Source organism: Choloepus didactylus, chromosome 24, assembly GCF_015220235.1.
Source record: "Choloepus didactylus isolate mChoDid1 chromosome 24, mChoDid1.pri, whole genome shotgun sequence".
Lineage (NCBI taxonomy): Eukaryota > Metazoa > Chordata > Mammalia > Pilosa > Megalonychidae > Choloepus > Choloepus didactylus.
Genome location: NC_051330.1, coordinates 20,591,029 through 20,617,767, shown reverse-complemented (window position 1 = coordinate 20,617,767; position 26,739 = coordinate 20,591,029). Strand labels below are relative to the sequence as shown.

Below are 26,739 nucleotides of genomic sequence, written 5' to 3'. Positions count from 1 at the left end.
TTCTGGTGACATATATGACTCTGAGCTTCCCCTTTCCACCTAATTCACACACCATTCAACACTGTTAGTTATTCTCACATCTTGCTACCGACATGTCTGTTCATTTCCAAACATTTAAGTTCATCCTAGTTGAACATTCTGCTCATACTAAGCAACTGCTCCCCATTCTTAAGGCTCATCCTATATCTTGGTATCTTATGTTTCATGTCTATGAGTTTACATATCATAATTAGTTCCTAACAGTGATACCCTGCAATAATTGTTCTTATGTATCTGGCTTATTTCACTCAGTATTTTGCCATTGAGGTTTTGTCATCAACCCATGTTTTATATGGTTTTGTTCACTCACTATACATTCCATCCTAAGTAAATAATTGATGGTTCTCTGTATGGTCATAGATTTATGTGTTCACCACCTTCACCACTATCTATAGAAGGGCATCTGCATTTCTTCCATAAGGCAGGAGGGAGAGTCAAAGAAGGTAGAGAGGCAAAAGAAAGAGGAAAAAAAATGACAGCTAGGAAGCAGCAAAAGGAAAAACAACCTTAAATCAAAGTAGAGTAAAGAATCAGACAATACCACCAATGTCAAGTGTCTAACATGCCTCCCCTATACCCCCCTCTTATCTGCATTTACCTTGGTATATCACCTTTGTTACATTAAAGGAAGCATAATACAATGATTCTATTAGTTGCAATCTCTAGTTCATATTGATTGCATCCCTCCCCCAATGCCTCCCCATTTTTAACACCTTGCAAGGTTGACATTTGCTTGTTCTCCCTCGTAAAAGAACATTTTTGCACATTTTATCATAATTGTTGAACACCATAGATTTCACCAAGTTATACAGTCCCAGTCTTTATCTTTCTTCGTTTCTTCTGGTGTCTCACATGCTTCCAACTTCCTCTCTCAACCTTATTCATAGTTATCTTTGATCAGTGTACTTACATTGCTGTGCTACCATCTCCCAAAATTGTGTTCCAAACCACACACTCCTGTCTTCTAACACTTTGTACTGCTCCCTTTAGTATTTCCTGTAGGGTGGGTATCTTGTTCACAAAGTCTCTCATTGTCTGTCAGAAAATATTTTGAGATTTCCCTCATATTTGAAGGACAGCTTTGCTGGATATAGGGTTCTTGGTTGGTGGTTTTTTTCTTTCAGTATCTTAAATATATCACACCACTTCCTTCTTGCCTCCATGGTATCTGCTGAGAGATCCCCACATAGTCTTATTAAGCTTCCTTTGTATATAATGCATTGCTTTTCTCTTGCTGCTTTCAGGATTCTCTCTTTGTCTTCAATGTTTGATAATCTGATTATCAAGTGTCTTGGCATAGGCCTATTCAGATCTCTTCTGTTTGGAGTATGCTGCACTTCTTGGATCTGTAATTTTATATCTTTCATAAGAGATGGAAATTTTCATTAATTATTTCCTCTATTATTGCTTCTGCCCCTTTTCCCTTCTGTTCTCCTTCTGGGACACCAATGATATGTGCATTATTGTACTTTGTTTCATCCTTGAGTTCCTGGAGATGTTGCTCATATTTTTTCATTCTTTTCTCCATCTGCTCCTTTGCATGTAGGCTTTCAGGTGCTTTGTTCCCCAGTTCCTGAGTGTTTTCTTCTGCCTCTTGAGATATGCTGTTGTATGTTTCCATTGTGTCTTTCATCTCTTGTGTTGTGCCTTTCATTTCCATAGATTCTACTACTTGTTTATTTGAACTTTCGATTTCTGCCTTACATATGCCCAGTGTTTTCTTTACAGCCTCTATCTCTTTTGCAATATCTTCTCTAAACTTTTTGAATTGATTTAGCATTAGTTGTTTAAATTCCTGTATCTCAGTTGAAGTGTACATTTGTTCCTTTGACTGGGCCATAACTTTGTTTTTCTTAGTGTAAGTTGTAATTTTCTGTTGTCTAGGCATGGTTTCCTTGGTTATCTATATCAGGTTTTCCCAGACCAGAACAGGCTCAGGTCCCAGAGGGAAGAAATATTCAGTATCTGGTCTCCCTGAGGGTGTGTCTTAGAAAATTGCTCCACCCTGTGTTGCCTCAGGTCACTGTGCTTTTCTGCCCAGCAGGTGATGCCTGTTAGCCTATAATTCTTGACTGGTGTGAGGAGGTATGGTCATGTTCCCCCAGATTCTGGGGTCTGATTCTGAATGGAAAGGGCCCCACCCCTTTCTTCTTAGAGAAGATAGACCCCCTAGGGGGGTCATTAGCATTTCAATGGTCTCTCTCTCTCTGCTTGTGCTGTATCCACCCTTCTCTGAGTCACATCCCTGGAAACAGAAAATGACTGGGGCTTTCTCTACTGAGCCAAAAAAGAGACAGATAGTCCCCTTCAGACCTAGTCCAAGATGACCCTCCAGCTCTCCAAGGTCAGTCATCACCCAAAGCCTCTGCCTGTTTTTTGGGGATTTGTACCTGTGGTGAGCCGTTCACACTCACTACTTAAAACCTCAGCTGGAGCTCAGCTGAGCTATATTCACTTGCTGGGAGAGACCTTCTCTCTGGCACCATGAGTCTTTGCAGCTCAGGCTATGGGGGAGGGAGTCTCATGACTTGGATCTGCAGGTTTTACTTACAGATTTTATGCTGTGATCTCGGGCATTCCTCCCAATTCAGGTTGGTGTATGATGAGTGGATGGTTTCATTTGTCCTCCCACAGTTATTCTGGATTATTTTCTAGTTGTTTCTGGTTTTTTTTAGTTGTTCCAGGGGGACTATTTAGCTTCCACTCCTCTCTATGCCACCATGTTGCCCAACTCCTCAACCTACTTTTATCTTTAAATTTAAGGTGAGTCTCTTGCAGACAGCATATACTTGAGTCAATTTTTTATGGCCAACTGGTTTTTTTTTGTATTTTTTATTGTGAGATATAATACATATTTTAGAAAATGATGACCTTCAAAGTAAAATTAAACAGGAATTTAAAGAAAAAATTTCAAAGAATTGTATGGGCTACTGTTCTACAATTTCAGTTATTTCCTTCTAGCTGTTCTAACACACTAGAGACTAAAAATATATTTATATGATCCAGTCTTCATGGTCTTTTGTTAAATCCTATCTTATCTGCCACAAGGATTTCTACAATCACACAATCACACTACATAAGCTATAAAGTTATACAATTTTCTTCAAGAAACAAGGCTACTTGGTTGTAGTTCAACAGTTTCAGGTATTTCCATCTAGCTATTCTAATACACTAAAAGCTATAAAGGCATATCTCTATAATGCATAAGAATAATCCCCAGAATGACCTCTTGACACCATTTGATATCTTTCAGCCCTGGAAACTTTATGTTGTTCCATTTATCTTCTCCTTTTGGGTCAAGAAATCTTTTTCAATCCCTTGATCCCTCATATTTGAAAGACAGTTTTGCCAGATATAGGATTCTTGCCTGGTAGTTTTTCTCTTTCAGTATATTAAATATATCACCCCACTTCCTTCTTGCCTCCATGGTTTCTATTGAGAAATCCACACATAGCCTTACCAAGCTTCCTTTGTATGTGATGTATCACTTTTCTTTTAGTGTTTTCAGGATTCTCTCTTTATCTTTGTCATTTCATAGTCTGATTATTACGTGTCTTGACCTAGGCTTATTCAGATCTATTCTGTTTGGAGTATGATGCACTTCTTGGATCCATAATTTAATGTATTTCATCAAAGATGGGAGATTTTCATTGTTTCCTCTATCATTGCTTCTGCTCCTCTTCCCTTTTCTTCTTCTGGGACACCCATGACATCTACATTCCTTCAGTTTTGTGTTGTCATTCAATTCCCAAAGATGTTGCTCATATTTTTCCATTCTTTTCTCTGTCTCTTCTTTGGTGTGTAGGCTTTCAGGTCTCTGGTCCTCCAGTTCTTGAATATTTTCTTCTGCCTCTTGAGATCTGCTTTTCTATGTCTCCATTGTGTCTTCCATCTCCTGTGTTGTGCCTGTCATTTCCATAGATTCTGTCGGTTGTTTTTTTGAACTTTCAATTTCTACTTTATGTATACACAGTGTTTTCATTATGTGCTTCATCACTTTTGTCAGATCCAGACTTATCCCTAGGAGTCATGTCTCATGTTGCATGGGAGATTTACACCTTACCTCTATTTTTGAAAGTTCTTGTTCTTTGGTGATTATTGATTTCAAGCTGCATTCCATTATGGTTAGAGAATGCAGTTTGAATGATTTCAGTCATTTTAAATTGAGACTTTTTTGTGCCCCAACATTTGATCTTTGCTGGAGAACATTCCATGAGCATTAGAGAAAGTGTATATACTGTTATTTTGAATGTAATCATATATTTCTTTGAATATATATACATATATATTAAGTGTAATTAATTTATCATATTGATTCTGCATTTAAAACCTATTTCATCTGATGTTTCTATGGCTACTCCTGTTTTTTTGGTTACAGTGTCTGTGGAATATTTTTTCCATCCTTTCACTTTCAATCTCTTTGTGCCACTAGGTCTAGAATGAGTCTCTTGTAAACAGCACATCAATGGATCATACTTTTTAATCCATTTAGTCAGTCTATATCTTTTAATTGAAGAGTTTAATCCATTCCCAATCAAATTCATTACTGTGAAGGCAGTTCTTGAACTAACCACCTTATCCTTTTTTCTACAGTTCTGTTTTTCCCTCCTCTCTCTTTTTTCCTTTACGTTATGCTTTCTAATACTCTTATGTTGTGTACTTTTCTCCATATCTCTCTCTGTTGACTTTTTTCTCAGTGGGCAGATCTCCATTTAGTATTTCTTTCAGGGCAGGCCTCTTTTCAACAAATTCTCTCAGCAAGTGTTTGTGAAAATTTTAAACTCTCCTTCACTTTTAAAGTACAGCTTTTTTGGATAATGTATTCTTTGCCGGCAAGTTTTGCTCTTTCAGAATTTTAAATATGTCATACCTCTGCTTTCTCACCTCCATGGTACCTGTTCAGCAGCAGTACTTAGTTTTGCATGGTTTCCCTTTTATGTGGTGAATAGCTTCTGTCTTACTTTCAGGACTTTCTCCTTCTCTTCAGCATTTAACAATCTGATTAGTATATGCCTCAGAGTGGTTCTATTTGGATTTATTCTATTTGGAGTTTCTTGGGCTTCTTCTTTGTATATTTATGTCTTTTGTAATGTGGGAAGAGTTACCCAATTTTATCCTCAAATACTCCTCCTAACACTTTACTTTTCTCTTCTCCTTCTGAGACACCAATTATTGTATTTGTGGACTTCATTTCTGTCCAAGCATATTTTTCTGGGGTGAATCATCTGTTACTGGGCTCATTGGGGCTTCTAAAGGTGAAGGTCCTGAAGGAAGTGTGTCAGGTATCCCAGGAAATGAGGTGAATGGGGTACTCAGCAAAGTCCCAGGGGTTACCCTAGAGATGGCCTCTTCCATAGTGGTCAGAATCAAGTCCCCAAGTGGATAATCACTTCCTGAGGAGGCAGAATCTACAGAAGAGTGAACCATCACAGATGGTAACCTCCAAGAGGGTGTTTTTACTGCTTGAAGAGCCTGATATGGAGCATCTGTAGTCTCAGCCTCCTGTTCCTCCAATTTCTGTTTCATTGCAATGTCATTGCAAAGCCCATCCAGTCTGCTATCCATGTGCCCAGCTTGAATTAGTTCTGCATCTCTTTTCAGTCATCTATATTTTCCTGGGTTTCCTTTATTACTTTCTTTAATTCCTCAATTTGTTCAGCCATCAGGTTCTGAACAATGACATCTTCAACAGTTTCCACAGCTTCCCCTTTTTCACCACATTTCTGTTTTGGGGTCTTAGTGGTCTCTTGAAGTTCTGAGTACCAAGAAGCACAATGTTTTTGAGAGAACCAGTCTGGAGGGTGGCCAGGTTCTGCAAAAGGCTTGATTCCTCTGTTAACTGATACCCAATTTTGATCTCCACTCCTCATGACAGAAGATGCCAAACACAGGTTCTCCTGGAGAGACCATGGCTCTGTGGGGCCAGTACTGAGCAGTTTGTTCACCCATTCCTGTTGTCATTTTGGCTCTGAGGTCTCTCCCCTCATTTTTGAAAGAAAGTCTCATCTGATATATAATTCTTGGTTGGCAACTGTTTTCTTAAAGCACAATAGTATTTCAACCAACTGTCTTCTTTCCTACATTATTTCTGATGAGAAAATAGCACTCAACCTTATTGGGACTTGCTTGTACATAACTCATTGCTTTTTTCTCAGAGCTTTCAGAAGTCTCTTCTTGTACTTTGTGTTCAGTAATGTGATCAATAAATGAAATGTTTTATTTTTCTTAATGTTTCTGATGTTTGGTGTTTCTGAGCTCATTGGGTATGTATATTCATATTTTTTATTCAGCTTGGGAAGTTCTCTGTCATTATTTCTTTGACTATTCCTTCTTCCCCTTTCTTTCCTCTCTTTTTGAAACTCCTGTAATGCATACATTGGTACATTTGATGATCTCTTTATTTTCACTTTTCATAATTCTTATATTTGTTGCTAAACCCTATTCATTTCAATTGTTTTGTCATTGTGTTCAGATTCTTTCTTTGGACAGCACCCATCTGCCCTTGAAACCTTTCTGGAAACTTATTATTTTTGTTATTATGGTCTTCAACTCCAGTAGTTCTCTTGATTCCTTTTAAAATTTCTCTATCTTTACTAAGGTTCTCATTTACTCATTCATTGTTTTCCTTATATCCTTTAGTTCTTCTCTGTATTTTCCTTCATCTTGAGCATTTTAAGAACATTTTTAAAGGATTTATTTGGCATATCCACATTTTGGCATTCTTCATTGTTGGTTACTGAATTTTTATCCTTTTCCTTTGGATGGGCCATCATTTTCTGTTTCTTTGTCTTACACTCATTGCACACTGTGCCTTTTAATATGTTAATTTTGATATTTATTCCCTGAAGATGTATGTTTCTTGATTTTGTAACCAGCTGATGATAAGAGAGAGACTTTATTGAGCATCATCTCCCCTATCAGGGATGCCCACAGAAAATGAATGCAGTGTGCATGTTTCCCCTTGTCATTCTGTGCCTGTGTCTGGTCCTGTGCTTTTTCTTCTTAGTTGTTTTTGAGTTTCCTATTTTCAGGAGTTTCTTTGTTCTCTGTCTACCAGGAGACAGACATCATGCTTTTGCATGTTTGAAGCCCACAAGCCATTGCTCCTGTATCACTGCCTTTATAATTCTTACATGTCTTTTATTGCCTCAAGGTGCTATTGCCTGTTCTTGACCAAAAGGGGGATGTGAAAGGAAATGAAATAAGCTCAGTAGCAGAGAGATTCCAAAAGGAGCCGAGAGGTCACTCTGGTGGGCACTCTTATGCACAATTTAGACAACCCTTTTTACGTTCTAAATAATTGGGGTAGCTGGTGGTGGATACCTGAAACTATGAAACTACAACCCAGAACCCATGAATCTCTAAGACAATTGTATAAAAATGTAGCTTATGAGGGGTGACAATGGGATTGGGAAAACCATAAGGACCACACTCCACTTTGTCTAGTTTATGGATGGATGAGTAGAAAAATAGGGGAAGGAAACAAACAAACAAACAGACAAAGGTACCCAGTGTTCTTTTTTACTTCAATTGCTCTTTTCCACTTTAATTATTATTCTTATTATTTTTGTGTGTGTGCTAATGAAGGTGTCAGGGATTGATTTAGGTGATGAATGTACAACTATGTAATGGTACTGTGAACAATTGAATGTATGATTTGTTTTGTATGACTGCGTGGTATGTGAATATATCTCAATAAAATGAAGATTAAAAAAAAGGGAGGGCTAGTAGATGTCAAAAAATAAATAAATAAAAATAAATAAATAAATAAAACAATTACCAAAAAAAAAAAAAAAAAAAAAAGGTGCTATTGCCTGAAGGACAAATTCTGAGTTGAGGGATTGTTGGACATAAAGCAGTACCTGTAAGGGAATAAATGCTCACTCAGTTCTGGAGGAGAAAAGAATTTATTTGTGATCTTGCAAGATAGGGCATCCAGCCAAACACGTGGTGGGCTGGTGCACCAGAGGAAGAGAATGGCGATCTTTAAATCTCCTACTCCTAATTCGCAAGTCCCTCCCCTGTTTCCCCATTGACTGGGTACTACAGAGTTTACAGCCTATCAGAGAACACTAACTAATTCATCTTTTGAGATTGTAATTTGTACAGCCTATCCAAGAGAGCCAACTAGCTCATTATTGAGATTTTGAACTGATCAGCCTATCCCAGAGAGTTCATTTAGTTTAAAAAAATTTTTTTTTTTTGCTGTGAGTTCCCACCTCTGATTTTACCTCATATCTCTTTACATTCCAGTAACCATGGTTACTTTTCCATATAGGGAGCAGGCAGATTCTCTTTCTTCTCTTTATCACGGGGCTTGTTTAAACTGGTTTTGCCTCCATTTCCCTTATTCCATGCTGTCTCTATGTGAAAGCTAAACTTATCCCTTTCTTACAGGGATGTGATGAAGGCTTTCACAAGTCTGTCTCTTCTGCTGAATCACGGCCAGTTAACCATATCAACTGTACTGAATGACTCCAAAACGCCCTGGGTAGAGGATCAGGTAAGTCACCAAGATCTTTCTTCACAGCTTGTCAAACCTGAGCTCTCTTGGCTTGCCCAGAAAATACACTCCTTCATCTAACTGTCTCATGCAGACCTGTGGAAGGCTAGTGTCTTTAGTTCACCTCTACCACTCAGGATGGTTTGAAAAAATAGCTGCCACCACTGCTTCTGTAGGGTGGGTTGAATCAATGGCCACATTTAGAGAGGGACCCCAGCAATCAAAAGAAATTAAACAAAAGCTGTGATCAGTGCTTAGATGCACCCTCATTTGGTATTTGCAAAGATTTTCACATCCCTTTATGTCACCAGCAAGCTTGTCAAGGGTTGGAAGCTTTGTGGAGTGCAATAAGAGTGGGATATGTGTGATAGTAACCACCTTGACATGAGAGCAATTGTCTGTTCTTTACTGTAATTTGTCAGAATCTTACTCCTGTTCTTCCCTGGATGCTGTACAGTATTCCTCTCATTTTTGGAGATTCAAAATAGCTGTTTCACACAGGTTCTACCTGTATAATAGCTGTTATGCTGGAAGAACTGAGTATTGGTGCTTGCTCTTCTGCTTCTCACTATCCAGTTGTCATATGCATCTATTTTTGATCCAGCAATTTATCTCTTACATGCTCAAGAAAAAATGAGTGTCTAGGTCCACCAACACAAAATTTTAAAGGAAATTTATTTTTCACAATAGCTAAAACATGGTAATAAACACAATGTCAAATATTAGGAGAATGAATATCTACAACATGGGCGATAAATCTGGTGGAACACTCCTAGCAAAACAAATCACCCCCAGCCAAAAATTATTTATATGTATCAAAAGAAGTCAACTACAAAAGAATACATACTATATGATTCTATTTATATGGACATTGAGTATCCATAATAGTCAGTGTCTGACATCACATAAATGGATACTTATGGAAGTATTAAACAAAGAGCAAATATATATTCAGACAAACTAAAGCAGAGAAATTTCAAGACCATCAACTGGATGGTACAAAAAATGTTAACAGATGGTTCTCAGGCTGAGGGAAATCATTCCAGATGAATACACTGGATGCAGCAAGGAATGAAGGACAATGAAAGGGTAAATATGTGGGTTCAGGAAGTCAATAAAATATAACTTGCTAAAGTGCACACAACCCTTAAGTTGTAGATCCTGCCTGAAAACATAGGCTGTTTGGCTCTAGAGGCAGCCAGGTTAACCACAATTATTTGCCATCCTCTGTACGGGGGTGTTGAGGGAGGGGAAACCCTCTGTGGGAAAGTTTGAATAGAATGAAACAAAGTTACTCTTAAGTACTCAGAACTCTGACAGTGACATAGCAATCATGAAATTTATTTTTATATGTCATCTAAATGCATATTTTTAAAAAATCACCTTTAAAATATATCCAGGGCTATGTGGAACAATATCCAGATATTTATTTGGGTAATTGTTCATATGAGTGATCTGTCAACTAATGATGGAAACAAGATAGAATGTAATAAGTTGATCAATTTTGAAATCTCTAGGGTAATATCTAAAATTATTGAGATAAGATTTTATAACTGAAAATCTACTAGATGGTAAAAAAGGAAAAATACACTTTATCAACTCAATAGAAGAAATATTGGACACAGAAAAGGTGGGACAAACAGCAAACCAAAAGCATGCAAGTAGACAGAAATTCAACATGTGCTACTAATGACATTAAATTTAAATGAACTGAATGACCCAATTATAACACAAAATTTGTCAATTGGAATAAAAAAGTAAAATACCCAACTATAAGCTCTTAATAAGTAATAATACTTAAAATAAGCAGAAAAATAAACATCAACAATAAAATTTTAAAGAAGATGGCAAAATATATAATGCAAAACAAGCCCCCCCCCCCACTGCCCCAAAAGTCATTAAAGCTATATGGCTGAATTCTAGTAAAAAAATGTAGAACAGATGTAGGAAGTATGGTTCCATATAAAGAGAGATTTTTCTTCATGACAAGGAAGTTGATTTAATATGAAGATTTAAGAATTACAAATTTGTATGCATTTATGACATAACTGCAAACATACTGCAAGAAATGACCTATCACAAAGGAGAATTTTTAAAATCCAATATCATAGTTGGAGATATGAATAAAATCTAATTATTATACACAACACTTGAATAACACAATGGGATAACTTGTCTTAAACAGGACATACAGATTATTGTTCTCTGGGTACATAAATTTTTTCAAGTACATTTTTGACATATATCAAAATAGTCCATTTACTAAGCCAAAAATCAACATACTCCAGTTGTTAAAATCATAATGGCTATGTTGTCTGAGCATAGCTGAATTAAACTAGAAATCAATTACAAAAATGTAATTGGAATTTCTAAGAATCATGGAAGATATTTTGCTTTCCTAGAGCCACCTCAAGGCAATTAGCTATTTAAAATTACAACAGTGCTCTATTTTTATTCCAAGGTTTACATACCAAGGGGTTTTCTCTAGTGCCACTGCTTCCCTACATTGTAAACTAAAATTGAAAAAAGATGGTCTGGTTATAAAACAGAATGACTGCTGCCATGGTCTTCATCTCAGGTTCCCACTCACCCTTGCCTGCACCTGAAACATGACTGGATCCTTACCAGAAACCCTGCCTTTCCTCTCCAGTGTAAGAGAAGACAATATTAACTTGTAAGTGTTTGATGTTACTGTTTTCTTCTTTTCTTCTTTACCCAACTCCATAAATCACTCCAACTCTCCCCTGCTCTATTTTTTTAAATAAAATTGGAATAGAAATGCTGATAGAGATGTTACTTACACAATGAGACCAAGCCAATGTATTATTTTATTATTCATTAAATTGAAAAACTCAGTCCCAGCAGTTTTAAGAATTGAAAATTTTTAATGAAAGTTCAGAGTGATTGGATTACAGTGTCTAGTGGAACTGATGCAAGCAAAACTGGGGGTTCCTCTTGCTGCCCAAAGTTTCAATATGAAGAATACTAATTTAAATATTTAAATACATTTAACTTTGTTTGGTTCCATTTATCTTAAAATTGCATATGTTATTGTCATTGCTATTTAATTAATAATACCACAAATATTTGCCTATTGTTTTCTCTTTGCTAACTTCTATGCTACATATTCAGGTAGTAAAAAGTAAAGAAGTGAATCCTTGTCATGAAAATAAGATATATATATATATATATATATATATATATATATATATATACACATATATATAAGCCCTTATATTCCAGGTGTAATTCTAGGGATTTCTCATAGCATGTTTTGAAAGAAAATATAAGCATTTTTCTGCAATTCATACACACAGCTTGTAGCCCTTTCTGTGCATAATTCACCCCTAAATATTTTGAAATATTGACTTAACTTTAAGTATACTGTTTTATATGGATATGTGAATTAAAAATTTAAATGGAAAATAATACCAATAATTCTTTACATTGAAAATGCATTCTTTACCTATGCATTAAAATTAATGATATTTTTCTTTTATATTTGTGGGATGGGATCACCTGGCAGTATTCTAGCTACCCCTGGAAAACTTCGCTTTGCAGAGATCCTCCTGTGACTTGGCAATCTACAAGTAAAGAAATGATCTAAGTTTTTAAATCTGTATACAAATCATTTCAGAACACTTTAAAATGTCATAATCTTTTTAAAAGAAAATACCATTTTCAAATGCAGAGCCCTGGATTTTCCTCTTACATCTTTTTGTGTGTATAAAAACAACAGTACTATGGGTTTAGGATGGAAGAAATGTAAGTAATGAAGGTATCACATAATTGCTTTTGTCTGTGATTTTTTCCTACTGATTTATTTTTCCTCAACATAGACAACTGTGCCAGTTTGTATTATGTCCCCCTAAATGTCATTATCTTTGATGTAATCTTGTGTGGGCAGACCTATCAGTGTTAATTAGATTGTAATTTTTTGAGTGTTTCCATAGAGATGTGCCCCACCCAACTGTGGGTGATGACTGTGATTGGATAATTTCCATTGTGGTGTGGGCCTGCCCATTCAGGGCATGTGTGAATTAAATTATTGGAGCACAATTTAAGATCAGACAGAATGAGTAAGCTATTACAGCCAAGAGGGACACTTTGAAGAATGCACAGAAACTGAGAGTAGTGGCAGATGAGAGACAGTTTGAAGATGGCCATTGAAAGCAGACTCTTGCTCCAGAGAAGCTAAGAGAGGACAAAAACCCCAAGAGCTACTGTGAGTGACATTTCTGAGGAACTGTAGCCTAGAGGGGAATATCCTGGGACAAAGTCATTTTGAAACCAGAACTTTGGAGCAGATGCCAATCACATCCCTTCCCAGCTAACAGAGGTTTTCCAGATGTCATTGGCCATCCTCCAGTGAAAGTGCCTGATTGTTGATGACTTACCTTGGACACTTTATGGCCTTAAGACTGTAAATTTGCAACCATATAAACCCCCATTAGAAATGCCAATCCATTTCTGGTGTTTTGCATTCCAGCAGCATTAGCAAACCAGAACAGATTTTGGTACCAGGAATGGGGTGCTGGTGCTGCTGTGTTTGCAAATACCAAACATGTTGGAACAGCTTTTTAAATGGATAAGGGGAAGATTCTGGAAGAATTGTAACGAGCTTGATAGAAAAGGCCTAAATGGCTTTGAAGAGACTGTTTGTGGAAATATGGACTCTAAAGACACTTCTGAGGAGGACTTGAACAGAAATGATGAATGTGTTTTTGCAACTGGAAGAAAGGTGATCCTTGTTTTAAAGTGGCAGAGAATTTGGCAAAATAAGAGTCCTGGTGTCATATGGAAGGAATAATTTGAAAGCAACAACCTGGAACACTTAGCTGAGATCTCCACTACATGTGGAGGATGTACCCTAGCATCTCCTTGCAGCTTATACTAAAATGCAAGCAGAGAGAGAGAAACTTAGAACTGACCTCTTGGTTTCAAAGAAACCAGAAGCTGATGGCTTGGAAAATTACAGGCCTCCAGGGGGTGGAATCCTAGAAGCTACAGCCCAATGGGAGGATGCAACCAAACATGGAACCCAGCCACCATTTCAGTACAAGCCAAGACTGGAAAAGGAGTTAAACTGAAAGGATTTGTGGAAAGTCCTATTGTCTGGTGGCTTTGACTCCTGCGTGCTTCATATGAAGCCAACAGAAATTTTGTGATATCTTTATAGACAGAGATATTGCTGGTCTGGACTGGAGGAGACAGACAAGGAACAAATTGAAGGAAGAATTTCTTCAAAGACAGAGCCATGGAGGTTGAAGTCTGGAGTCAAGAGGCTTTGGGCTGGGAGAGCAGAGTGACCCACATGCATGGAAAGGGTGAGTTTGCCCTGGAGGTCAAGGGTGGGAATTCTGCCTCAATGCTCTGGAAGGGTTTTGCCATCCCAGGTCCCAAAGAGGGTAGAGCACATTCCCAGGGAATTGGGGAGAGCCTGGCTGCCACATGACTGTTCTGAAGGGTTGGGCATGTGCGCAGGAAATGGAAGGGTATCTAGCTGCTGTCCTGGTGTTTAAAAGGGGTGGGGCCAAGAAGGTGGTCTCCCCAATGTGTGGATATGTTGGAGAATATGTGCATATGTTGGAGAACTCACCCCAGCATTTGGAGAGAAGGCTGCCAAAAGGCCCTTAGGGCTCCCACTCTCTCAAGCCCCAAGGATGCAGCATCATTCTGTTAATGACTCTCAGACTGAAATCCAATGGAGTTTGTCCTGCAGACTTTGGAAACTGTTTTGGTCCCTTAAACCGTTTTCCTATTTCTCCTGATGGCAATGGGAATATTTATCCTATGACTGTCCCTCCTTTGTATATTGGAAGCACATAACTTGTTCTAAGTTCACAGATCCACAGCAAAAGTAGAATTAAACCTTAGGACTGACCATGACTATAATGGGTTTTGTTGGAATCTTATTGTTACTGAAATGGTTTAAGTTTTTGTGATATTGTTGTGGGATGAATGTATTTTGTGTATGGAAAGATAATGTCATTTTGGGGTCCAGGGGGTGGAATGTGCCAGTTTGAATGTACTATGTCTCCCCAAATGCCATTATGTTTGATGTGATCTTGTGTGGGCAGACCTATCAGTGTTCATTAGATTGAAATTCTTTGAGTATTTCCATGGAGATGTGCCCCACCCAATTGTGGGTGATTACTGTAATTGGATAATTTCCATGGAGGTGTGGAACTGCCCATTCAGGGTTGGTCTGAATTAAATCACTGGAGCACTATATAAAATCAGACAGAAGGAACAAGCTAGTACAGCCAAGAGGGACACTTTGAAGAATGCACAGAAGCTGAGAGTAGCTGATGAGAGACAGTTTGAAGACAGCCATTGAAAGCAGACTCTTGCTCCAGAGAAGCTAAGAGAGGGCTAAGACCCCAAGAGCAACTGAGAGTAACATTTTTGAGGAACTGCAGCCTAGAGAGGAACATCCTGGGACAAAGCCATTTTTGAAACCAGAACTTTGGAGCAGATACCAGTTATTTGCCTTCCCAGCTAAAAGAGGTTTTCCAGATGCCATTGGCTATCCTCCAGTGAAGGTGCCTAATTGATGATGACTTACCTTGGACACTTTATGGCCTTAAGACTGTAACTTTGTAACCATATGTGCCAGTTTGAATGTATTGTGTCCCCCAAACACCATTATCTTTGATGTAATTTTGTGTGGACAGACGTTATCCGTTTTAATTAGATTTCTTTGAGTATCTCTTTGGAATGCGCTCCACCCAGTTGTGGGAGATGACTCTGATGAGATATTCCCATGGAGGCATGGCCCCACCCATTCATTTATATGGCTCCACTGATCAAGTGCTCCCTTGATAGTTATTTTTCCCAGTCTGATATTTCAGGTGTGAAGTCCAGCTGAACACTTTTTCACTTTGATTTTAGTGTTCACATTTTCTCAGTATGAGAAATTTAACATTGATGGATAAATTGAAAACACCAAAGACTTTTCTTCAGTCTATATATACATAGAATGTATTATACAATGTGAAATTCCACATGTATTCTACATATTGCTTTGTAAGGAAAGAATTTCTCACATTTTTTCATTAAGTAGCCACTCCATCAAATATTATATCTTGTTGTACTAGAATATTCTCCTCCTAGTAAGGATATTTCTGTCCTTTTTTATGGTTTAGGATCATTCCTACTCTGAGGTACATTTGTATACTGAAGGATGGAGCCAAGCTGAAATTTATTATAGGTAATTATACACTTTGAGTTCACCCTAAAATAGTAAAATCACATTATTTAAAGATAGATTGTAAATAAAAGCATTTACCCATTTATTATATTGAGAGATATTTATTACACTCCTGTGTGAATTCTTTTATTTTAAATGTTAGAGCCGTGGCTGAAGACTCTTCCATAAGCAAAACATATTTAATGAGTTCTCTGATGTCCAACAGCAGAATAAGTTTTTAAGTTTTTCCTACTTAGATGGGAGAAATGTTTTCTCTCCAGTGTCAACTACCTTATGTCATCTGAGACTATCAGTGAAGCATTTCCCACATATGGGGCAAGTGTATAGTTTCTTCTCACTGAGTTCTTTCATGTAACCTAAGTTTACCACATAAATGGAAGAGATTTCCCACATAAATGGCAGACTTATAGTTTCTCCACAGTGTGAGATTTCTCATGTCACCTAAGTTTACTGTGTACATGTAAGGATTTCCTGCATAGATGGTGGATATGCGATTGCTCTGTGGTGTGAATTTTCATGTCGCCTAAGGGTACCACATTGACTGAAGGATTTCCCACATATATTGCAGACATATGGTTTCTCCCCAGTGTGAATTCTTTCATGTTGCCTAAGGCTACCACGATGACTGAAGGATTTCCCACATATATTGCAGATATTGGGTTTCTCTCCAGTGTGAACTCTTTCATGTTGCCTAAGTGTACCACAATGACTGAAAGATTTCCCACATATATTGCAGACATTGGGTTTCTCCCCAGTGTGAATTCTTTCATGTCGCCTAAGGGTACCACAATGGGTGAATGATTTCCCACATATATTGCAGACATTGCGTTTCTCCCCAGTGTGAATTCTTTCATGTTGCCTAAGGTTACCAGAATGACTGAAGGATTTCCCACATATATTGCAGATATTGGGATTTTCTCCAGTGTGAATTCTTTCATGTTGCCTAAGGATACCACATTGACTGAAGGATTTCCCACAAGTACTGCAGACAAATGGTTTCTCCCCAGTGTGAATTCTTTCATGTTGCCTAAGGTTACCACAACGATTGAAGGATTTCCCACATATATTGCAGATATTGGGTTTCTCTCCAGTGTGAATTCTTTCATGTTGCCTAAGAATACCACATTGACTGAAGGATTTCCCACATGTACTGCAGACATATGGTTTCTCCCCAGTGTGAATTTTTTCATGTTGCCTAAGGTTACCAGAATGACTGAAGGATTTCCCACATATATTGCAGATATTGGGATTCTCTCCAGTGTGAATTCTTTCATGTTGCCTAAGGATACCACATTGACTGAAGGATTTCCCACACATACTGCAGACATATGGTTTCTCCCCAGTGTGAATTCTTTCATGTTGCCTAAGGTTACCACAACGATTGAAGGATTTCCCACATATATTGCAGATATTGGGTTTCTCTCCAGTGTGAATTCTTTCATGTTGCCTAAGGATACCACATTGACTGAAGGATTTCCCACACATATTGCAGACATATGATTTCTCCCCAGTGTGAGTTCTTTCATGCTGTCTGAGTGTAGAACTACCAGCGAAGTCTTTCCCACATAGATGGTAGCCATATGGCTTTTCTCCAGTGTGTATCTTCTCAAGTTGTCTAAGGCCAGAACTACTTCTGAAGACTTTTCCACATAAATGACAGTTATATGACTTACATCCAGTTTGAATTTTCTTATTTTTACCAATGAATGAATGATAATTGAGAACTCTTTGAAATTGTTTGTTTACATTGGGTTTCTTTCCCATGTCAGTCATTGTGGAGTGAGTGAAATATTCTCTCAAATCATTACTTTCAAGGGGATCCTCTTCAGTGTGAGAAATCTGCTGGCATAAATGACAAGAAAGGCTGTTAATGATGTGTTCACACATATTTATTAACATAATTCTCTAGTCTAATCATTCAGAGAGTCTCCAGCTATCCTTCATTATAATAGTTCCATGTACATGGGGTACTTGTATGCAAAGATTTTCTCTTTTGTATCATCTCAACTGCAGAGTGAACTAGTTTTGAAAACTTCATTATGTTTCAAAGAATAGGCATATGAACATGTTTATGCAATTGTCCTTTTATAAGACTTCAGGTTATGGTTTTGAGCTCAGGTCAATTTTTTGCTTAATTGAAACTATCCACAACTTTTTGATGTGAGAGTGAATAATACCATCTATAATTTCTCAGGTGATTGTGATGATCTCCCAAATTATTCAATCCTATCTCTCTAATTGGGAGATAAATACTCACAATCATGAAACTTACCTTTGTTTGGTTGGTAGATGTGTCCTTCTTAGACATATATTGCATGGTTATTATTTCTTCTTTTTTATGGTCATTTTCCCTGCCTGGAACAATTTTGAAGGCATTATAGAGTGGCATAAGCAGAATGAAATATTTGAAAACCCTCAATTATCAAGTGATTATTTTTCAAATATTGTCATTTAGATTGGATAACAATGTAAAATTAAGGTGTACTTTAGGAGGTAGAAACGCTTTTCTGGAAATTAACAAATAAAATCTTTTCAGCATTAAAGTAAGGGAAAATAAGAAGATAAGAAGATGGGATGCTCACTGGTAAAGAGAGGGAAAATCCTCAAACAAGAGGACCAGAACACAGGCCATTATGTGAAAATTTAAGTCCTATAAGTACACAAATATCCTTTCCCTAAGTGAAAGACAATCACAGATGGATTCTTGAATAGAAATTGATACATGTATGGAAAAATTACACATTTGAGATTTTCCCCCAAATTCATAGCCTACATTTCAGAGAACATCATTCAGTTCAGGAAATCTTCTGCTGATACTTCTAAGGACCTGCTTATTCAGTGACAATGCCCCTCCTCATAGTGAAGCACAGAGTCTTAGAACTCACCTGGAATCTGTACTTGGAGAAACCTTAATCCTTCTCTCCACAGTTCTCCTTGTTCTGACTGTGAAAGCACTTCTGATATGCAGACCTGATACCCTATTTATGAGAAATAGAAGCATAGATTTTGAGATCTATAGTGACATAAGTTCATGATCAAGTCCAGGACAGACTAGGAGGAACAGAAGGTAAGCTCTTATGAACAGCTCAAGGAAGTATAACTTAAATACAGTATATTTAAAATCATTTTCCTGCAAATGATGATTCTTGACTCTCAGTCAAAAACACTAGGGATATATTGATGCCCATGCCTAAATTCCTGGACTATAGTATCTTCAATATTTTCATACCAGGAGAAATTATGATTCCAAAATGGTTGAAGTATATTTTATAAAAGCATCCAATAAACATAAGCTCAACCAAAACAATCCATGTTCTATGTGGAAAATAGTATGCCTTCTGTGTGCCAAAACTTCACTACAGTCCCTAGTGGATAATAATTATCTAGAGAATATTTATTTTGTCCATAGAAATAAAATTTATTGCATTCTCATATTGTTATTAATGTTGGAGATTGAGCAGCAAGAAAGGCCTGAAATTTTAGAGTGGAAAATCACATGCCACTGGTGGGACACATAAGACATAAGGAATAAACAAAAACACAAAGTTTCTTTTAAGTACCCATAAGAGCTCTGAAAGAATCAGAGTAGAGATCGGTGTGGCACATGGGGCCATTGTCTAGATACTTGAACAACTTAATGCTACATTAAATAGATGGATGGAAGGATGAATAGATAGCTGTATATAGATACTATATTTTGAGAAACTCACCCATGAACACAAGATGATTGATATTCTCCAGCATAACATCTCTGAACAGCTTTCTCTGGTTCATGTCCAGCATGGCCCACTCTTCCTTGGTAAAGTTGATAGCCACATCATTGAAGGTCACTGATTCCTAAAATGACATAGGTATTTTGGTTCAGTCAATGCCATCTCTACCAATATCCAGAGTACATTGGATGAAATGAGAGCCCTAAGGAAGGGTGGTGGTTGTATACAAAATGCTCAAACTGTGTTTGGGATTCCAGTTAGATCATTCTTACTGCTTACCCAGCATTGATCAGATACACTCACAGAGACATACAGACTCTGAATACATAAAACTTCATCATAAGGCAATACTGCATAACAGGTAGAATGATATAACCTGAAAATTTGCCAAAAAATCTGATAATAATAACTTCCAAAGGGTGATCATAAAATTTTCTCTTTAGAATTCATAACTAAATCTCTTTCATCAAATTCAAGTAAATCCACAGACTCATCATAAGGGATATTTTGTGTATGCCTCAGAATCCATCTTATTTTGGCCAGGACACTTGCCTCAACACTGACCTTTGAGCTAGCTGAGAATTTTCCATCCCTGCAGACATAACTCCCCAGGTATCAAACCTAAATCTTTGGGTCCCTTTTGTTTAGCTTTGTGCTGTCCACACAGAACCTGGGCTGTTCATGTTTCTCACTGGCTCCACTTGGTAACCCCCTCTCCCTAGGGCCTTGAAGTAATCAACTACTTTTTCATGTATTATTCTTGCACTCTCCAGTTATGTAATACTTGGTGTGCACTAATATATAAATTTAAAATCCAACTTCACCAACTTGAGGCATCTGCAATGACCTCAGTTTCCCTGTCTAGGAAATGATTTAACAAAATGCAACAAGTTTTGAAAAGTCCAATGAGCTGATGTTACCTATGTAACCAACACTTGTTAAGTAAAAGTGATAAATCTATTATTCATTAAAATGGAAGATATAACTGAAGAAAAGTACATAATTCTGCAGAAGTGCACAGTCTTTATACAGAACTTCAGAACAGTATTATTCCTCTTTCACCTCTAAAAAACTGAGATTTTTATTATGAGATATGAGGGTAAGTTGTTTAGTAGGAAAAGCCAGGTCCCCCTGAGACTACTATACTAAAGGACAGTCCTAGGGTGACTCCTCCTATGGTAGAAGGTCTCTTATGCTCAATAATTACCTGGACCTCCAAACCAGAGCTTACATTGTGTCTCTTGTATACTCATCTTGATTCTGTTCAGTGACAAACAGACTTGTTATTTGTTCTGTTCTCTTGATAGTTCTTCAAATATTTTCACTGGTCCTAAAATTTTACTATACATACAATACCCCTCCTTTGTGCACAGCTTAAAATAAGGAAACAATATTACCTGTTCATTGCTTCCACTTACAAAGTTGTACACGTTTTTTAAAAGAGAGAAAATGGTTAACTGGGGACAAGATGGTAATGAGAATTTCAAACATCTTTTCAAAATGTGAGAATATTCTCTCAAAAGTGTAAAAAGTATTGGACAAAATAAATACATTCCTTTTCATTGCCTTTACTGTCTTCTTTCTTGTGCTTTCCTGAACATGGCATAGTCCTGACCCTGGCATTCATAACACAGGACTCATTGAGCTCACCTGATTAACCATCTGCCTCCCTATTGGACTAAGTTGTGCAATTTCTCATCTCTATCCCTTATGTTCACCACAATCCTAAGCACAGCACTACCACTAAAATAGTGAATGAGTGAATTACTTACACACTGAGGCCACAGGATGCATGAAGAAAATAAATCCTCTCATATCTCTTCTGTGAATACACAGCTTTAATAGAGTCTGGACAAATTAGTGTAAATGGTGGAGAGAAGATTATTTCTTACCCACTTCCTCAATCACCATAATTATAGCAGACCCCTGGGTATACACAAGTGGATTTTAAATATGTGAGTATCCCATGAGTGTACTTAGAATGTGCCAGACCAGTACAGGAAATCTGCATATCTTAGAGAGAATGAAATTTCAGGAGAAATAGCAATTCCCTCTTCACCACTGGTTTCACTTTCAGTAGTTCTGCCACAAACTATCTTCCTCTGGGTTTTCACTCTCAGACAGTCCAAGCACTAAGCATCCAAGCTGAGGATGGAGCAAGAACCCCTGAGAATCAAAACTTGTACTATCATATATATCCAATCTTTCTCCTGGAAATACTGCCCCAGTTCAACCAAGAGAAACATGTAGTCTACTCTAAGAGAAACAGGGGAAGGCCCTCACCTCCTAAACATATATAAGAAGGCTATGGATTATGTTAATAATGAAAATATGACTACAGATATATTATAAATAATAACATAAAAATCATTGTGTTCCATGTGTTAATTATCCCATGGTGCTCAAAGTCTTTCAATCTCTCCATGATTCAAAAATGGGTATCTCACTTGAAGAGTTAGGCTGCTTTGCATCTACCCAGCATCTAAAACCAATTACACTTTCTTAACTCAGCTGCAAATGAACTCCTTTAGGCATTTGGTAGCCATGTAGCCAGTAGTTCAAGACTAGGAATCCCTGAAGTGGGTGAAAGTGCAGACTGTTATCTGGAGGTGTAAGTATACATTTTGGAGGGAGAGTGCATCTCATTCTGGGCACAAGGAGGCACATTTAAGAAATCCCAAATAAAAATAGTGTCATCATGGGATCTGCTGATGATTTGAAACTCATCAAACTGAAGCTGAAACACATGACCAGAATGTTCCACCAACATGCACAAACACAAAGGGCTTGCTGGTGTACAGGGGTCAAGAGCAGCTTGCAAGTTCCAAACTTTAAATTTCCAATTATAGGCCCTGCTGACAATCCTCTTGTTATCAAAGTGCATGCATTGGACCAATTCTTCATGTCCCTCTAGGGCTCTTAAACAGGTGCCACATTTGATATCCCATAGCCTAATGGTATTATCTGATGATCCCCTAACAACTAGCTGATCCCTGTACAGGAGGTAGAGAATGCCTGTCTTGTGTGCATTCAGAGTACAAATTCACAGGTACTCATGTCTTACACTTTGATGGTTTTGTCACCAGAGGCACACATGATTTACTTATCATAAAAGTTTACCACATTGACAGTAGTGTGGTGGCCAACCAGGACATGGCATAAAGTGATATCAGTGGCAGAAGCCATGCCCCACATGGTGATGGAGTCATCCTTGGAACAGGTCACCATGAGTCCATGGCTAAAGTGTAAGTGCAATACAGCCTCATTGTGGTGGATCAGTGTATTCAGAATTTCACTTGTGTTCACATCCCAGAATCTTACTGTAGAGACTGAAGAGCCAGTTACAATGACATGTTCATCATACTGGAGACAAAGGACAGTGTCCCATTAACACTTTCAAACATTCCAAGCTGGTTTTATCACAAATCTTAATAGAATTATCTCATAGGCCACTTGTAATTTTTTCATCACCATATTGTAAACAGTAGACACCTTTACTATTTTCAGAGTGGCACTGAATCCTCTGCAAGTTGTGTCATCCACACCACCAATTAGATTCTATAGTCTCTATATCCTGGATAATCTTTAGGTATAATGACCTACAAAATGAATTGGGAGGGCCATCTGTGAGTCTGTTTTTACACAGGTACTGATCCCACCCTCCTTTTTCTGAAAGTCCCTTCCATAGACGATCTGTGCATACAATTCATTCAATCATCTTCCAAAGATTCCTTCTAAGATCACTCATTGCCATTCTTTACAAACCAGCTCTGCTGCACACAGAGACCTGTAATCTAGGTAGGAAAGAATGTTTTCTGCTATGTGATCTAAGCCTTGCTCTGGTAAAGCAGTAATAAAGTCCCGCTGCAACATGGGCTTCAGGTAAGAGATAATATGTCCATGCTGATAGTGACACTCATGAAATAAAATGTTTCATAAATTCCACTTGATCTGATCCAGAGCACTGGTCAAAATATTTAATAAACCAGTCTTTCTTCTTTTTGATAGTTTCCATCTGATGGCCTTTTTCTGGAGATGATCACAGATGATGTTCCATTAATTATCTGGAAAATATTTTGTACTTCAGATCCACCAATCCAGAATGAATGGGTGTATTCCCTTTCATACTAGTCTGAGAAAAGACAGCAGTCAAGCAACTTCCAAGATTCTTTCTGTTTATGGTATCCAACTTTCTTCAACAAAATGCCAAAAATACACTGGCAACATTAGCTCAATTTTCTTGTCCTCATTCACTGAGTCAGGCTCAATGGTGGCCCCAGCAGCCCTGCCTCACTCTCCCTGTACAGCAGTGAATGGCTCTGGTGGAGGAGGTAACAGCAGAGGCAGCAGAGGCCTAAAGTTTTCTTTTAAATCTATGAGGGAGAAAAAGATAATCTGTAATAGAAAAATGGGGTAATGATATAAAGAAAGGATTAATAGAAAAAAAATACAAATGGGAAATGGAAAAAGAAAAATTTTAGCTTTATTAATGAAATAAATGCAAATTAGAATAGTAAAAAAAAAATAGGTATCTCTAACCCATACTGCATGTGGGTTTTGGTCTTCTCATGCATATAAATATTGTACAAATTTTCAGATTTATGTATTTTTCATTTATGCTCTAGCATAGGTCCTCCAAGGCCTATACATGCCCTCTGGACCCTCACTCCACTCCTGCTCTACCCTTCCCTGGTCTTTTGTATGCACTTGCTGTAAATCATCTTGGTTGAACTCCTTGGGGTTCTGGAAAGACCACTCTCTCAACCCCCTTGTCACTGATTTTCAGAACTTTCCCTAGTGGATTTTGATATTGTGCAAGATTGAAACTGTTTTGGACCCCAGAAGAGCCACAATCTTTAATCAGTCTTGTTGGGTGAGATTTTTGATTTTTTTTTTCCCTGGAGGTGTGGCCACATCCATTAAGAGCAGGTCTTAATTATATCACCAGAGTCCTTTAGATAGCTGAGATCCCACACAGACCCAGAAACTTGAGCTGTTGGAGATGCAAATAAATGTATATTTTAAGATGCTAAAATGAGAGATGAAGTAAAGAATTTGTACCAAAGATGCTAAGAGAACACCCCCAGATGCTTAGAGAGAAATGCCCTGGAAGAGCAAGCAAGGATGCAGAGGAGTGGAGAGGGAGAAACTATGAGACAGAAGCCCAGAGACATTTTGGAGAAATCTATTTTGAAACCAGAACCAAGGAGCAAAGGAAGAGCAGACTCCAGCCATGTGCCTTTCCAGCTGACAGATGTGTTCTGGATACCGTCCACCTTTCTTTGGTACAGGTATCCTCTTTTTGATGCTTTAGTTTGGACACTCTGGTGGCCTTAGAACTGTAAGTTTGTAACCTAATGAATCCCATTTATAAAAGCCAATCCAGGGAAGCTTCTGGAAGATGGCAGTTAGGAGAGACAGGGTCCTGGGAATATCACAGGAGATGTGATAGAAATATTTTTCTGGAATGTTTTTCACTACAAACTCAATGTCCTTAACCAATACAGGTCTAGTCACTGTTTCCTCAGTGGACTTTGGCAGTTTCTACCTTCAAATTAATTTGTCTATTTCTTCTAAGTTGTTAACTATAGGCCATGAAATTGAGATTTTCTAAATGATCCTTGAGGCCCCCATGACTGAGGCCAAGATACCCTATCCATGGGAACCATTCTGGGCCACTGGCCCCTAACTCTCAGCACCTGCCCTCAAACCATGCACACAAGGGTAGTGCATGCCATGGGTAGCAGAGGCCTTCACTACCTTCTCTGTCATGACAGATTTGGGACAAGGCTATCCCCTTTCCTTGGCACCTGGGAACCATGTTCCAGGCTTCCCATGCACTTTAGATCACAGGACACAAGACTCACCCAGCCATCCTCACACCCCTTGGCAGATGATGGGGGTGTGTGGGTGGGGAATGCTCTCAGGAAACCTAGTAGCTCTACGAGCCACCTCCACATGGCCATTCTGCAGACAGTGCAAAGGGAAACCATCAAGCACCCTGGGAAACAGAAAGACAGACAGATGCAACCCAGGGTCCCATAAGTCTTCCCACAGCAGCCAGCAGATCCAGATGGAAGGCACCCAACAGAGACCATGGTGGAGTCCACAGTGGCAGCACTACACATCCAGGGCCACTTCAGCTGATTCCCATCAGCAGGGCAGTGCCTTCCACTCCAGGCCAAGTGCTAGCATGAGCTCCTGGCTTGGTTTACCAGTCTCTGTTCATGAGTCATCTTTCCCTGGGCACCAGCCAGCAACTGGCTCAGAGTGACCATGCCCATGTCCTTAGGTTTGGGCTGCAGCCCATCTGGCAGCACCCCTGGGCTTCCTAGCCTTGGGGTAGGAGGGCCCAGGCTGACTGCCTGTCTCCCATGAGTGTGATCTCCTGTTGGTATGGGAGGGGAGAGGAATGAGTCACTGGCTCTCAGGCTCCTTAGTGGCAAGTGGGTGGAGCCAGACTAACCAAAGGGACCAGGGGGTCACTCTAGCCATGGGGAGGTTTGCAGAGGGACAGCTCAGGCCTGGAGGATCTGAGAAGCACACTCTGACCCCATACCCAACTGAAACCCTACTGGGAGGAGGAACCCAGGATGGGTTTCTCCAGGGTCCTGGAAGCCTTTGGCAAGTCTTAGAAACTGCACCCATCATCTTCCCATGACCCTGGGCTGAATCTTTTTGGGAGTTCTGTGACCACCTGGGTCAGAATCCACAGTAGCCTGGAGGACTAGTGGGTGTGGTGCTAGGTGGGGGTGGAGAGGGAGAGTGAGTGCTAGAGGGACTCTGGGGTGGCTGGGCAGGATCCGTCACAAGGCCACCAAAGACAAGTGCACCGCAGCCTCTGTGCTCCCAGGGCCTCAGCAGGGAACCTACACACAGGCTGCCCAGGAGCCTGAAGTGTGTATGAGACTCCACCCACTTTCCCACAGAGCTGCAGCCATCGGTGCAGGGAGTGTGTGTGGTGTGCAAGCAGGTCTCAGGCTTTCTCCTCACCCTGGTCTGCCCTAGTGCCCTCTGTCCAGTCCACTACTCTCACAAGGCAGGGCCGGATGAGCAGGGTCACAGCTTGCTGCCCCGCAGTTCAGGGACTGGTTAGGGGACTGCAGAAAGCAGATTCTGGGCATGTGTGGGCAGGTAGGGTTTTGATGGGGTTGTGTGGGGTGGCTGGGTGATGTTAGGGTTAGTGGGGTACCTCTAGGGACTGAACTGGGCAGGGCAGTGCTGTCTTGTGCTGGTGGTTCTTGGTACAGCTATACTGCCTGAACACACTG

General features: G+C 38.9%; 1 pseudogene; it reads right to left on the bottom strand.

The window, feature by feature from the left end:
* Positions 1 to 21,939: 21,939 nt before the first annotated feature.
* Positions 21,940 to 26,409, bottom strand: LOC119519941 (annotated as a pseudogene).
* Positions 26,410 to 26,739: the final 330 nt, after the last annotated feature.